Source organism: Aptenodytes forsteri, unplaced genomic scaffold (assembly GCF_000699145.1).
Source record: "Aptenodytes forsteri isolate BGI_AS27 unplaced genomic scaffold, ASM69914v1 Scaffold185, whole genome shotgun sequence".
NCBI classification, from domain to species: Eukaryota; Metazoa; Chordata; class Aves; order Sphenisciformes; family Spheniscidae; genus Aptenodytes; species Aptenodytes forsteri.
In genome coordinates, this window is record NW_008796214.1 from 915,876 (window position 1) to 921,245 (window position 5,370).

Here is a 5,370-nt window from a genome sequence, read left to right on the forward strand (position 1 = left end):
CTCCCGGTTCTTGCCCCGGGGCCGGCCTGGGAGGCACTGGCCGCCCTCCCCGTGCCCCGCTCCGGGAGGGGCTGAGCCTCATTTTGTAGAGCCAGGGATGTCCCGCACCTCGGGGCCGGACCCTTCCCTTCCCCTCCCATCCCCTCTCCAAACCCCATCCTTTCCCCGACCCCTTTGGTGAGAACTGCTGGGCAAAGCACCTCCAGCACTGGGGTGATTATCAAAGAAAAATAAAAGATAAAATATCAGAGAGAGGACAGTTCCGCTGCTTAAAGTTTGTGGCGCACAAACCCCCTTAAACTCTGAAGACCCCCGGTGCAGGGCAGCAGTTAAACACGTCCAGACCTCTGCATGCGCTACTGCTCTGGCTGCTTGTCTGTCCGAAACTCCCACTCCCCACCAATTTTACCTGCGACACTTTATTCAGTTGCAATTTTCCCACAGTTCAGGCAGGATTCCTGGTGCCTGCATTATTTTTTCCTGTGCCTGTTTTCCCCCTCCCTGCTGCAAAAAAAACCTGTTTAAAACCTCCCTGCGTCGCTGCCCGCTGTTGGGAGCAGCGCAGAGGGCCTGCTGCCACCCCTCTCGCAGCGCTCTGCCCCTGCGGCTGGAGGTGACACACCAGTGAGACCTGCCTGCCCATCGCAACACCCCTGGGGGGGGGGACGACAGCTCTGCCCGCTCTCCCTGAGGGACGGGGCCCCGCAGCAGAGCCCCCGCTGCCTGTGCCCACCAACCCAGGCATTTCCAGGTGCCGAGGGTACGGCTGTGCTGTGCTCTGCGCTGCTGAGCATTGTCTGAGCTCAGCTCTTACTTCGCCAGAGTCTTCCTCAAAAGGTTGACAGTTATACTTTTATTTTATTTTATTTATTTTTTTCCCTGAAGAGAGTTTTCTGTCCCTTTTGGAGCTGCTGGAAACTCCGTCCTCCCCGGACTTAGAGGTGCCCTTTTGTTGTCGGGGCAGCTGGCATCACCCCGATGGATGGGGATCAGGGCCTGAGCCTCCCCCGGCCCCCCCAGCCAGGCGGGAGGAGGGAGGGCGACCCCGGTCAGCCCTGCGGGGAAACAGCCCTGGGGTTAACCTGCAGCTTGGCAAACCACGGACCCCGCAGCAGCCCCAGCTCCGTGCAGGTGAGACCCCCGGGAAGTGGATGGATGGAGAATGGCCGGGAGAGGCGGAGAGCTCCTGTCCCTGCCCCTCTCCGGGGAGGGGACAGGCTGCTCCTGGTGCCCCCCGGGGACGACTCTGTGCAAGCCGCTGGGGCAGGGAGGAGGTTTGGGATCTCACTGAGGCCTCGGTGCTGCTTTGGTAACAAACCAGAGAGAAATAAGGTGAAGGGGTGAGCAGACTGGCCCTGTGCACGTGAGCCTGGCAGGTGTGACCTCGGTCTTCAGGGTCCGGCACAAATGGGGTGGTCCGTAAGGACTCGAGCAATGGGCACGGCTCAAGCACCTGTGGCCTCCGCTTACGCACCGAGACATTTAACTGGGGACCTTGTGCGCAAGGAGCGAAATACAACGGGTCTGCCCAGCAGGAGGGCGGCCCAGGAAGGGTGAGCTGGTAGAAAAACGGCCCTGAACACAACAGCCACGGCCAAACTCCTGTTAGAGTGGCTGGGACAAGGGGCGATGCGGGGGTGTTTCACCAGTGACGGGGCTGGGACGGGCTCTCGAGGTCTGTGGCGGGTCCCTGGGGGCGCAGCAGGGACTGACTCAGTCTCCTGCCCGCTGGCTCCTCCAGAGACCCCGGGGACACCCCTCGCCCCGGTTCCCTGGGGGCAGAGGCCGCTCCTCCCTGCATCCCCTTACAAAGCCAAAGGGGAAGCACAGCCCGGCGGGAGCTGAAAGAAACGCAGCCAACAAAATTCCTCATGTTTGTTTTACACTGAAAACACCCCAGAATTTTTCCCACATCAGTAGCGTGATTTTTTTTTAATAAAAAGCATAACATTGTAACAAAGGCTTCCGTAATTTCTTAAACCGAGCATTGTCACTTTCCCGAAACGGAGCCTTTTGGCAGGGTCAGTATCAAATATTCGGTCCCCGTTGAAATATCGAGGAGATTTTTCCCTTTGCTGTTTTACTCCAGCAGAAACCCAACGCACTCCTTTGTTCCAGTTCAACTTCAGTGAGTGGATTTTCTGACGGGGAGAAGGTGTTTCATTTCGTTAGAATGTGCTGGACTGGTGGTAAAGAAAAATCCTATTGATATGGCAAACATTTCACAAAAAAAAAAACCCTTAAAATGATCCTCATTTACAGAATGTGTATTTTTCTAACTTAATCAGTCATTACCTGGAAGTGCCATGCAAAAAACGGACCGTGTCCTTCCATAGCCTGGGAAGATCAAGCTGCAGATTTCAAGCAAAGTAGTTTCAAAAGAAGATTTTTCAAAAAAGACGCAACAAATGCAATAAGGCTGACAGTGATAGGAAAGAACCTACCGAGAAGCCAAACTATTAGGTTTTAATTTTTTTGAATTATTTTCCTAGCTTCTTGATTACACACCTTCCACAGAAGGTCACCTTTATTTAAAGCTGTGGGAGTGCAGATGTTATTTCAGAGCTCAGTTTGTCTTTCTGATAGTAATGACATATTTTGGCCGTACGGTGCTCATTTCCACACGTAAGTTGTTCTTGCTATTTGAGACCGTGCCTATTACAGTAAAGATATTGACCTTGGCAAGACACAATTGACATATAGATAGAGGCTGATTTTTTTTTTGGCGTTTTTCAATAATCCAGTATAAATGCTAATTTATTTCTGTGGCAGCTTGCCTAAAAGCAATAGTTTCTTCTAAATAATCAGCGATAGTCGCTCATTGCCCGGTTACAGTGTTGTGATCACAGTTGATGGCAGTTTGCCTTGATTCAGCTCTTACCAATAATTTGCAGAGATTAAAAGGGTCTTGGAAATGGAGGCTTAAAGAATTGCTTTCTAAAGACGTTGTTAGATTGAAAAAGGAACCTGGGGTTTCCAGTGCACTCTAAAATCATTTCCACATAAACCCCAGATTTAGTAGTTTTAAGTGTCACTAAATGGCCTGTTCACAGGGAAAGAAAGATATTTATGCCGCATAAAGAGATCTCTGCTCCTGATGCAGATGTTGGTCTCGCTGCCTGTGCCTGGGTGGGTGTGCATCTCCCTTTCCAGAGGAAATCAAGCACTTAAAAAGTGATTGTGGGCAGGAATTAATGGCCGGGGTGTTTGCTCAGGGGGAGCGGTGCTTGCCGGCAGGAATGCCTGGTGGTGCCCACGCAGGGGGCACGGCCCACTGCAGGGCAGATTTGGGGGTTTTGCTTATACTAAAGTCAATGGCAGATGGCAGGGGCCCGGGGGAGGGGTGGGGGGCGCCCGGGGGGGGGGCACGGCCACTGCAGGAGACGTCGCAGATTTGGGGGTTTTGCTTATACTAAAGTCAATGGCAGAATTGGGGGGGGGGGGGAGGGGAGGGGGTTTTAAAGGAGGGCGTGTTATTCTCACTGCACCTGACATCTATCCACCCGTAGGGTTCCCTTCATGCTGCCTTTCTTCACAGCATGATGGTTACCATCAGACAGTTACCGTTTACAATATTTTTCCTTGTGACTGTAGGTTTTCCTTACGTCACTTTTCGGGCAACACCACCACTAAACATATCGGACTTCTCAAATCCTTCCCTGAAAGTCCTGCCTGCTAGATGGATTGTTTTCCTTGGGTCTTTTTTCCTGAGGAACCTTTCTCTCCCTTTTCCCAGCACCTGCAGCGGGCAGGGTGTCTGCAGTGCCTCACAGATGCTGCGCGTTGGGCTGAAATTGCCTCCCGAGCCCTCGACTATCCATCCCATCACCTGCTGCTCCCGGGAGGCACGGCCTTGCAGAGCGAGGGCATGTTTATCTGGCTGTCTGTGCCTGTCCCGTCCCCTCTGACGGCTTGGGGCAGTGCCTATCCATTCATCTGGGTGGGTGCTGGCTGTGCCCTCGAGAGAGCCCGCAAGGGTTCATCCCTCCTCTGCCCTTGGCGCCCAGGCACACGGACGCTGCATTTGGCTGCGTTAAACCCACGGTGTGCAACCACAGCTGGGTGTTGCACGGCTACGATCCCCTTTTGGAAGTAAACTCTTCCTGTAGCCATTTACCATGCTGTTAATTTGGAGGGTGGCTGAAAATACTAGTGGTCCTTTCAGATTTTCTTCCGAACCACTGAAAAAGATGCTGAGCAGCACAAGACCCCTCTAGAAACACCCTGTGGGTTGGCAGTAGTTGCAGCTATCACCTGAGATCAGTTGCCGATCCTTGTTAACGAGGATTACATTGATTTCATCCGGCACTGATTCTGTACTCAGTGAATCCCTCGGGCCTGGGTTAGATGATATCAGCAGTTACCTCTGCTAAGCATGTTTTCCTCTCAGTGAAATAATTACAAGGTTGTTCATCCCGATGCGCTTTGCGCATTAACGGGCACCGACTCTGCTGCCAGCTCCTGATTCTTGCATTTCTTGCCCGTTGTTCATGCCCTGCCGTGAAGTGCCGTTGAGCTGGCAGCCCGCAGGGGTGAGTCACGGCAGGCAGCTGCTTGCGGCTCGCACAGATGCGGGCTGTTATTAGAAGCCTTGATTGACTCCCGCGTGGAGACACGCAAGTTTATTAAGGCCCATGGGCAGACAAGGTGCTCCCCAAGAGCTGCCGTGGGCTCTGCCCCCCCTTCTGCAGCTTCTGGGCCATGGGAGTACCGGCCAGTTGTCCTCCTGCCTGTGGAAGGGGATGTTTCAGAGAACCCAGGTAAATGTTAAATGTAGGGCTTGAGTGACAGCTTCTGCGGCCATGGGAGTACCGGCCAGTTGTCCTCCTGCCTGTGGAAGGGGATGTTTCTAGCGACAGAGAACCCAGGTAAATGTCTTGTGTCCTCAGATCTGGCTGGGAAAAGTTTCTGGCAAGAGAAACGTGGTGGTGCGTGGTGCTGTGAACAGAGCTGTCCCCTGCGGGGCTCTCAGGTGCGGGGGATGCTTGTCCTCCTGGTTAAGTGAAATATCCAAGAGCTGCTTTTAACGTTTTCCTAATTATTGATGCAGTAGAAAATATTCCAATGCTGTGTGACAGTGGCATCTCGTCCAGCTTTTCCTCAAATAACAGAACATAAATATTTATTTGGCATGCCAGCCTTTTCTGCAAGGTTCACTGAACCCTGCACCGCTTCTGGCTAGCAGCGGGCTTGTGCTGCTGTTGGCTCCTTTGTGCCGTGTGTGCGGCAGCCTCCTGGCCAACTTCCCCTTCTCTCTTTGTTGATATAGTGTTCTTTTATTCCATATTGTTTTCCCTTCCTTTTTAATTAGTAGGGTTGAATAACGAGGCTGGCTTTCCTCATCACTGCACTGTATGGGGCTCGATGATT